An 11434-nucleotide genomic window follows, 5' to 3' on the forward strand; every position below is an offset into this window, starting at 1 on the left:
TTACCACATAACAATGTCCTCAGGTATTTCTTTAATTGTTTGTTTTTCATATGTCAAATAAAACGTCCTAAAGGTTTCCAACAAACCACTAGTCTCTTAGGAATTAAATAATTAAGATTAACTAATCATGTAAATAATATGATACCATTTAATGGAGAAAGAAACAATGTAGTTAGCAAACTGATTTTCTTTTGTCAACCGAGTATGTGTTTGAGATATCCTGTCATAAGAATCAGTGGACTAAATGCTTTTATTTTCAAAAATTCAAGTATTAAATTATACTTTTATATAAATACGTTAAAATGAATCTTGCTAACGAGCAATCCTGGGTGTTAGAAATGGTTCAATATATGAGGTGTTGATAAAATGTACCGATTAATTTCAGAGGGAAGGTGATTAATTAAAAATTTATCAAAGTAATACCCTTGAATACCCCCCTAAAGTAAAGGTTTTAACACTGAAATTTAGATTGAGGGAGTACGCCATAATATAACTATATAAGCAACCAAGAAAAAAGGCTCATAGTACAAGTTAAAGTTCTCAAAGAGGATAAAGTGATGCTGTACCTGCAAATCAGGTACAAATACATTTATTCCATATGAGATATGACTCAGATCAAAATAGTTCCAAGCTTAGCGTGAGGATAGTAATACCATCATATAGATGCTTCAATTCTACAATTGATCATGCCATGTCATTAAAGGCGCATTCCATTAGACTCTCTGTACTTTTATAAACTAACCATTCGAAATTGCAGAAATATGCAGTTTCCAGAACTTCACAAAAGCACTTGAGCTAAGGATCGCTGGATCGGGCATGATCTGTGCTGATTTCCACAATTAATTATTTTTCTTCCTGCCTCTTCCGCTCATTTTGCCTCCGATCTCCATGCTCCATATTGATCCTGAATGTTCTAACCTTGCTACTGCCTGGCTACTTATCCTCTTTCATGTTCAAGTACTTTACCTCACACTCATCACCATTCACCAAGAAGTATATGCATGTGCACAAAAAAAATCATGTGTGTATCATGAAAGACAATTGACACTATACTTCCAGCGTTTACAGTTCTGATGTTCCTTTCAAAGTTAAAGCAGTCCAATAACCTATTTGATCATGCTTGCATCCAGATTTCCAGACAGCTGAAATAGGAAGTGTTACTACATAAAAGCAATAGTCCACAACTATGTAGTATTAGAGATGATGAATGGTTCGATCTGCATTTTGGGGAGATTGCCAAACTGATACTGTCTTCAAGTAGTCCAACCACATTTAAATTCTGCTTGTAGTGAGGCTCATAACAATGAAATTAGTCTGCATGAAACTGATATGAAGACTGGTGCAAAAATCATGCATGCTTGAAGAGTTTCATGCTGAGCCAATGGAAGTAGACAGCAACCACAAGGATTGGAAGCGACAATGGGACCAAGAAGCAATAATATCTGTAAAGAAAAGCCAAAAGAATCAGCAATCCAATATTAACAGCACAAACATTATGGAAGACTAAAAAACAAGAGTAAGCATAAAGTAATGAAACAAAAGAAGCATCTAGGCAGCGAATGCATTGTATTCAGTACACCCCTTAGGTACAGAGTGAGGTATTTGGTGAACCATATGAAATAAAAATTGCATCACAGAGATAAAAGGTGAACCAAAACTGTAAAGAACACTTCTCAGCTACTTGCACCTCGCAATGCCTTTAATTATCTGGATCATGAGACCAGCCACAATTCCATACTGACTTGACATGAAATTTACTCCCAATAAAAGGATGAATTACTCCATTCATCTCAATAAAAATCACTTCTCACACTATCTTTAGCCAAATGCATTTTTGTCCAGTTAATATAGATTGCTATTCAAACCAAAAGGCTAAAATATACGAGGAATATCTATATATTTCAAATCCATGAACGTAGAGATCTTGCAGGAGATGTGTAACAGAAATTACTTTGTTGATCACATTTGACCCAACCCCCCATCTTACTCTTATAAAAATGGACCATTATCCTCTTTATTAGCATAGCTAGATGAATCAAAGCATGTATAAAAAAATAAAAAATTACCAACCACCAACTCGGGCTTCTTAATAAATGAATGTACCCCCCCCCCCCACCCCCCCCCCCCCCTCCTAATAACCGAGGCCTCTATGATATACAGGGTAACAATGAAGGGACACAAAGAAACTGCCAAAATCACACTTCAATAATAAATTAATCCTCAAGCAGAAGAACCACGAGCAATAATTCAATAGAACTGCTTTCACAGCAGCCGCTTGTATGTAATTAGGGAGAAACCCCTGAAGAAGTAGCCTACTAGCCTTCACCCCCTCCAGCATTTATATTTTCTTATGACCAATAGTGGAAGAATTCCTACTTTCAAGACAACTAAACAAAACACCCTCCTTTTGGTTCATTTATCCTCACTTCAAACAGTACCTCCATGATATTGATGTAACTCAAAATCATCACTTTTGTAACATGAATGACATCTGATTCAAGCAAAGTCGTATTAGATCCTTAATCAATTAATGCAATGTGGTAAAAACCATTGCTAGAACCTACCTCCCCTCTTTGTATCTTCAGTCCACCTACATTTTCGTTTATACATTACGCATTTGTACCTAGCCAATTCAGCCTAAACTAAGATCCCAACTATCAAATTGAATAGTATCAGTTTAAGTACTGCAGAAAACATTGGATATATAGTTCTAATTTAGGAAATTCATAATCATTCTAGATAGATACATTAGTACATAATTTTTTTATTTTTTTTTTTAAAGATTTTTACTACTTAACCACTATATCAAAATACCAATCATGTGCTTTATCAACCAACTTTCCACATTCTAATACCAAAAATCTTCAACGCTTATAAAACATGATTCACAATTTGTGCATAACCCATTATTCAAATTAATCTTCCAACAGTCCCCTTATTCTTGTAATCATATAATTCATAAAATTAAATATATAGTTGAATAAGGTTCAACTTAAACAACATGTAATACACTGAAAACAATCCTAAAATACAAAATGTATAATCATATGCAAATAAATTTAAATAAAAAAAAATATTGTAGAAAATAACCTGTCTCTCTGTATAGCAAATATTAAGGGGTTTTGTGATGGCGGCATGAGCTTGGAAATGACAGCACAATAAAGAAAACCCAGAAACGAAATCACGCCAAATGTAAGAAAAAAAGAGCCCCAAATCAACTGAAAATTTGTTAAATTTTTCATAAATCTTAAATCTTTGATTTGATTCTTCATTGATGTGTTCTCCTGAATTAGTATTAAAGATCAAATTGATGGTTTAAGGGATTAATTTCTAATATAGTTGATCAACATTGAATTTTAGGGTTTATTTGGGGATTTATCATGGATAGTTTTTTTTGGTGGTGAAATGGGATTCATAATTTTTTTTAGTGAAATTATCAATATACCCTTGTCGTTTTGACTTTTATTAATGATACCCTTGTCGTTTTGACTTTTATTATCAGCGGTACCTCTATAATTTTACCTTAATTGTTACAATAATCATGACGTTAAACAAACGTTAAGTTTGGCCATTTAACAGGTTTAATGGGGTGGGGAATGTGAAAATACTTAAATGCCCCTATCATTTAATCTCCCTCCAAAAATCTCAAAAGTTTTCCCTCCTTTTATTTCTTTACTAGGTTAAATCTCTTGCCATGCACGATCATAATTAAACTTTACGACAAAATTTATAAAGAATGGTGTTAATTCAACAAATTTATCCAAAAAAAAATATTTGTAACAAAATAATAGTCTCTAATTGAAGATATTGATGGTCAAAGTTGTGTCGCAACAAATGTGCAAATTCAACCATAACTCATAAAAAAACGGAGGAGCATAATATAATAAAATGATTTTGTTCAGTTGTTCTTATAAACGTTATGTATATTTGTAAGATTTATACAAAGTATCATACCAAAATTATTATTCCTATTTTTAATTAAAATAAATTTTAAGTCGGAGGAAAAAAAAATTATAATAATATTATGATAATCTTGGATGATGATATATGTCAATACCTTAATTTTAAACTGTGTTAGTATAGTTGTAACTAAAAGATTTATAGTATATAAAATATATGTTAAAAAATAATAAAAAAAAAAATTAAAATTGAGTATGATTGGATTAAATGTGTTGTCAAAATGGAAATAAGTATTATGGTAGGTTATAAAATGGAAGTTATTAAAATTTGACAAAAAAAAAAAAAAAAAAAAAGGAAAGATAAAAAGGTGGGAAATTTTTTTATAACATCGTGACAAGTGTCACTTTAGGTTCGCTTTTAGTATAGGTTAATTGATTTCCCTCTTTCCTATATAACCTTCACCCCTCTTTTTGTTTTCATCCCTTTCTGATTTTTTATTTCTATTTTAATATATGAAAAGATTAAAAATTTAGCAAGCTAACATGATCATATGTATTTAGCATAATTCAGAGCTAAATCCAATAGCATTTGTAAATTGTACACAAAATCAAACAAATTCCACAAAGGTGCATACATTACCTTAAACCTAACAATTTAAACCAAAATTCTCAAAATTCACTAGAGAAGTAAGCACTAACCTTTAGAATTGCAAAGAACCGCTAAATCTTCAAGGATCTTGCTTCACTCTAGCCTTAGTTAGGGTTCCTCAGAAGAAGAAGAAGAACAGGGGAGCAACTTCAAAGAAGACGAACGATCAAATTTGAAGTATTAAATGGTGTTGGTTGGGCTTGGGGGGTGTTAATGAGTGGGGGGCATTTTTGTCAATCCAAGTCAACACATTAAATCTATCAAATGACCAAACTTAACGTTTGTTTAACGTCATGATTACTGCAGCAATTAAGGTAAAATTATAGGGGTATCATTGATAATGAAAGTTTAATGAAGGGTATCATTGATAAAAGTCAAAACTACGAGGGTATCATTGATAATTTCCCTTATTTTTATTTATTTTTTAAATTTATTATTATTATTATTATTATTATTATTATTATTATTAACCATTTTAAAAAAATTGTCAATGTGTATCATTATAACATAGTAAAAAATTTAATTACGTATGAGTTAATGTGAGGAAAAAAAATGTCAACTTAAAAAACACAGAAAACATTAAGAGCAACATGAATTGAATGAAGCAAAAGTTTTGATTTTGGTTGTCTAAAATCAAGTATTTGATAGGGCAATTTTCCATTTTGCGTTCGAAGATGCTCTCATTACCACAACCTTACAATTACTTGTACTTGTTAGGGAATGTGATGAACCGAGCTTCATCAATTCTGGGATTCCATAAACACAAATCACTAGTACACGTGTTGATACCACGCACGATAAATGCAAACTATGCCGTTACATGATCCAACGAAATTATTGGAATTGTACATGTTGAACTTGAAATATTTTGATGATATTGGTACCAATTTTAAATTTTATTTTGTGTATAATTTGATCCTTAGATCAAGATGCAAGATCATATCGCTTTTTTGAAAAACTTGATTGGATTTTGGTGAATTTAGAGTTTATGATTATATTTCTAATTTTTGCATACTGATTTGAATTTCAAAAGGGATTTCACAGGTAACCGTAATAGTCTTTCAAAGTGATATTATCAATTTATCATAGTGCATTATAGCCTTATAGGAGTAACATGTAAATTTAAAATGTACATATACTACCTCCATTAATTGTTTTGTGCAACTTTGAAGAGGTTCACGGTTGCCAATGCAATAAATGGAGGGCATTGATTAAGAGAGAGTAACATGCAATTAATTAAAGGTAGAGGAGAGAGAGAGAGAGAATGGTCCCCCCATGTGCTTTGGTGGGGAAATCATATTTCTTTGGTAGGAAATATGATTCCTTTCCATTTTTTCACCAAAATTTCAAACAATTTGAATTTTAAGGTAGGATTAAAATTCCCTCCACCTTTTTTTTTAAAAAAAAAAGCATGCATTCAATTTTTGTCCACCATTTAAACAACCACCATACCTCATTTATGAGGTTTATAAAAGAAAGCCCCCATTGTCAAAAAGCTTTGAAAGTTCAAAGCATTAATTACACCAACCAAATGTTTAACCAAATCCATGAAATGTTTACCCCAAAAGTTAGCACCTAATTCCTGAAATTAGTCCATAATAACCCAAAAAATTACAACCTAGATTACATTAGTGCTGCACAAGGATATCCACCATCTTCAAGACTGCTTTGGTTCGTTTTTTATGTACACAAAAGAGTAGGGCAACTTCATCTTCACAAAAACCTTCATCTGCCACCCCTACAGCATCATCGACAACCTGAAAAAAAAAAGGGACCCCACAATGGCAGATTTCGATGAATCTCAGTACTATGATGTTGATGAATTACAGACAGAGGAACACATGGCAGAATTGTACTTTGAAGAGGAAGAACAAATTCAAGACCAAGACACAGAATACTATGACTCTGAAAATGAAAACATGCAGCAAGAAGAAGGGTCTGAAGAAGGGACACTAGAAACGGTTGGGGCAGGTAATGAAGAGACCATCCATCAAGAAACAGAACATGCAACAAACACAATCAACAGAAAACAGCTTACCATGTACCAGAGAAGAGAGATTATTGATGCAATGTTGATGAAGATGCAAGATGGTGCTTTGCCAAGAGGATACAAAATGCAACTTTCAACACAATTCAGAGTGCACAAATCAACAATAACCAGAATATTCACAGACATAAAAAAACAGATGGCTGAAGGCAATATGATTAATGTCAGGACTAAGAAGTATGGCAGTATAGGTCCAAAGCCAAGGGAATTTACAGATGAATTCCTACAATCAGTCCCTCTTTATTTAAGGCAGACAGAAAGGTCATATGCAGCAGCACTCAAAATTTCTCATGTCACTTTGCACTATTTGAAGAAAAAGGGAAGGCTAAGAAGTAAGAACACACACAGCAAGAATTGCAAACCAGCACTGACAGCAGATCACTAGATAAGTAGAATGAAGTGGGTTCTAAGTCATATAAACCCAGTTGAAGGAAATCAGGACCCCACTTTTGAAGACATGAGTTATGCAATTCACATAGATGAGAAATGGTTCTACTTGAACCTTGACAAAAGGAGATTTTATCTTCTTTCAAGTGAAGAAGATCCATACATGGCACAACAGTCAAGAAGATTCAAGTGAAAGGCTATGTTCATGGCAATTATTGGAAAGCCATTATATGGCATTAATGGGGAACTACTCCATGATGGAAAGTATGGGATTTTCCCATTCACAGTCAAAGGCAGAGCAAAGAAATCAAGCAAGAATAAAGCAGCAGACACAATGGTTACAAGGGAACTCCAGAATGTGAACAGGGAGGTCATCAGAGATATGTTGCTTAACAAAGTAATTCCAGCAATTATGGATAAATGGCCCTGAAAGTCTGCCTAAGAATGTTGTCATCCAATGGGACAATGCAAGGCCACATCAAATACCAAGAGATGAAGAGTTTGTTACAGCAACAACAGCCAATGGATTTAATATTCAATTTGTGTTCCAACCAGCTCAATCTTCTGATCTAAATGTGTTGGATTTAGGTCTGTTTAGGTCTATCCAGTCCCCTACAATATCAATCTTTCCCTAAAAATCTTGATGATCTAGTTGAAAAGGTGATTGACTCTTACAATACATTCAAACCAGAAGTCAATAAGTACATATGGGTCACTCTACAGAGATGCATGATCAAAATACTCAAGGCACAAGGGGGAATAGGTAAAAAATTCCACACATGAACAAGAAAAAACTTGAAAATCTAGGTGTTCATCCAGATCAAGTGCATGTTCAGAAGGACATAGTGCTAGAGGCTGTAGAGTACTTGAACACAATGTTCAGGCTAGCACCAGAAGGGACTCAAGAAGCAGCAGAGGACATGGAGGTGGATGCAAATTAGACCAGAGTACACAGCAAGTTAGGACATCAGCATATACTGCCACACATAACCATCTATAGTGTGTTTTTTATTTTTTTAATTTTATTTATTTATTTATTTTTTAAATATTTTGAAATGGTAATGAATAGGTGGTTAGATGTATTTTGTGTTTTAGGTTGTCATATCCCAGTAAGGCAGTGATGTGTAAGTTCTAGTGCTCATGTAATAGACTTTTTGTAGCCACATTTTGATTGGAATGAACAAGGAATTATGGTGAAATCAAAATAACCCATTAGAGGAATAATAGTGTGTTGAATACAACAACTCAAACAAGTTTACCTCAGCAACAATCACTTCATTGTGATTGATGGAGCAACATACTTGTTCAAATTATAATTCATTGGAGTCCCTTCATCATATAGATTACATAATAACATGATACTCAGAAAAAAAAGGGACTCTCTACTAAAAACTACACAGGCAACAATCAAGGACTCACATTAAGTGCTTCTACAATAAGGAATTCACAGTGTTCTCTAGGAAGAAAATCATTGAGAACATTATATGCAACACACAAGCCAAAATAGCCTCATCATTCACCAATCATATTCCCTTAAATGCCATAACTAATTCAAACACAATAATCCAATAACAACCACAATATAGGCCATTAACACACAACATAACCCAACATTCTATCCATAATCCATTAAACCACAATAATCAATCAACCAACAAAACCACAAACAGAATCAAGCCAAAAATACACCAGATCCAACAGATTATCCACCATCCAAAAGAATCATATTCCATACTCCAACAACAATAATCAATCAACCAACAAAACCCACAAACAGAATCATTCAACAACCAAAATGAAGCATTAAATAGGGACTTATCAACCAACAAATAACTAGCACACAATCAAGAGGGACTCAAATAATTAAAGGAATAAGTTAGGGTTAGGAATCGTTACGAGAGCAGTCACTTAGAGGGTTGAACACTAGGGTTCATCCGCCTCACATAGCACTTCACAACAGGGACAAAACAAGAGGTTGCTTCTGGTTTCTTGGAGGGTGGTTCCTCATCAGATGAAAGCACGATGAACTCGTGGTCCGGAAGCCCATGCATCCTTCTCAAAGCAACACGCGCCGCCTTCCTCGAAGAACGAACCTTGGGTGGTGGCCTTTCCCTCTTAAATTTGGGCTTAGTTGGAGCCACAACAGTCCCCTCGCCACTCTCAGCAACCAGATCTACAGGAGCCTCGGAGAAATTGAGTGACTTCCTACGGGACTCACCCTGACCTTCCTCCCTTTTCTGTCTTTCTTCCTTCTCCACACTTTTAAGGACTTGACCCAGAGCTCTGTAAGTATACAAGGTACAGTAGGGACCCGTTTTGCTGGACTCATAAAATTGACGAGGGAAGGGAGAACGAGTTCAAAGCAGTGGATGAGATTCTGGATCAGATTCTCCTCTCCTTTGTCGTTGGTAGCCATGTAAACATCCTTCAAAGGATCCAAGTTAACCAGTGTTGGGAGAGGACTTTTTTTTTTTAGAAAGATCGAAGGAGAGAAGATTAGATCTGGAGAAAGGAAGTGGGAAATCGCAGAAGAAGAGGAGAGAGAAAACCCCAGATGATGAACTAGGGTTCATTTGGAGAAAACTCCAGAAGAAATAGAGGAGCCCAACCATCGAAATTAATTTTTGGTGGTTGGGGATGTGAGTAAATGAAGAGAGTTGGGGGGGATTGGGGTAATAAATGGAGAGAGTCATTAGATTTAGGTAATGTAATTAAATTAGGTTAATGTAATTAGATTAGAATAAGGGCAAAGATTAAAAAAAAAAGGGTTTAGTAATAAGGGTAAATTCGTAATTTTAGGCTTTTTTATTAGCTAAAAATAGAATGAAATCAGAAAGTTGCACTTAACACAAAGCATCCCGAAATGGCAAAAGTAGCACAAAACAATTAACGGAGGTAGTATTTTTTTTTATTGAAAATAAATAAAGGTAATCTATAAAACAAATCATTATTTGGTAGTTTGGTACCCTAAATTCCTAATAGAAGGAACTATGAAAGTAATACCTTAAATAAATGTATGCATTGTCAGCGGCATTGGCGCGACCAAACTGAGCTGACCCCAAATACCATCTATAGGGGTGTAAATGAGCCGATACATTTATTCGCGAACAAGTTCGGTCAAAGCTTGTTTATTAAGCTAACAAATGAGTTTGAACAAAAATCTTAAACTCGTCAAATAGATGAACAATGCTCGAACAACATCATGTTCGACTCAATAATGTTCATGAACAACTCGTTTAAGTCCATTTATAAGTTTTTTCACGTCCAATTAAAATTCGTAAAATTTATATATCTTTTATTCATACATATTTGTAAAAATTACTAATTATTTCATCATGTAAAAGTATGAAAACTCCTTCATTATCTTTTTTTATAGAAAGAATATAAACATCTTATGTAAAATTAAATGGATGTGTTAAAATTTGAAAGAAACCATTTTTTTTAATGATAAATTAAGGCTCGTTTTTTTTTTTTTTTTTTTTTGACAAGAAATAGGATTTCATTGATAAAATAGAGCCAAATGGCACTACTTTACAATGCAAATAATTCTTAAGAAATCTTAACTCCCAACACAAAAATATATCACCATAAAGCAAAATATATTGTACATTCGATCAACAATAGCCTTTATAAAAAACTTCTTTCGAAGCAATACAATCTGTGAGTTAGCACTAATTCGGCTTAAGATCCACTGATGCATAGTCGTCGTATGGATGAAAAAAACCCGTGTGGTACTCTAGATACTTAGAGAAATTATGAAACCCTAAATCTTCATTCTTTGCCGGACGAATAATCACTAAAATTAATCTTCCAAGCAAACTGCAACTAACCATTTCAAATCTTCCATAAGAGAAGAAAAGAAAATCATACACCAAACTCCCACAAACGGAGAGAACAAACCCAAAAATTGGGAACAAAACTCTCATAATGAGAGAGAAAGGAGGATTATCGACAATTAAACAATTAAAAACTAAGGAAACATAGGAAAATTTGGGGCTTACCATCATCAAAGAGATGATGGCAGCCCCTTGCGGCTAGAGAGAAGATGAGGGGTTTTAGGGTTTTTTTTTTAGAGAAGATTAAGGCTCGTTTATTTAATCATGCCCGATTTAGACCCGTTCAAGCTCGAACTTAAAGTCGAAATGCAAACGAATACGTTCGTGAACAAAGGTCGAACAAGCCAAATTCTTAACAAGCCCAGCTCGAACAAGATTTTTGAAAGTTTATTCAAGCTCGAGATAGTTCGAACACGAATAGTTATTATCAAGCTTAGCTCGAAAAAACTAAAACTCGGCTCTGCCCGGATTGTTTGTAGCCCTAACCAGCCACAAAAGGCAATAAAATCAAATTAACAACACCACAATAACTTTTCAAAAGAAAAAAAAAAAGGTTAATGAAATTTCTGTATAATTCTTATATGTGACTAGTCACGTAGCCACTTTACATTTAACC

General features: G+C 33.9%; 1 long non-coding RNA gene across 1 annotated transcript; it reads right to left on the reverse strand.

Annotated features, from left to right (window-relative positions):
• Positions 1-478: 478 nt before the first annotated feature.
• LOC110691565 lies at positions 479-3550 on the reverse strand. Its single transcript, XR_002505318.1, has 2 exons — positions 3091-3550; positions 479-1442 (listed from the first exon to the last, which is right to left on the reverse strand). It is a non-coding gene; the product is annotated as an uncharacterized LOC110691565 (long non-coding RNA).
• Positions 3551-11434: the final 7884 nt, after the last annotated feature.

Source organism: Chenopodium quinoa, unplaced genomic scaffold (assembly GCF_001683475.1).
Source record: "Chenopodium quinoa cultivar QQ74 unplaced genomic scaffold, ASM168347v1, whole genome shotgun sequence".
Classification (NCBI taxonomy): Eukaryota; Viridiplantae; Streptophyta; class Magnoliopsida; order Caryophyllales; family Amaranthaceae; genus Chenopodium; species Chenopodium quinoa.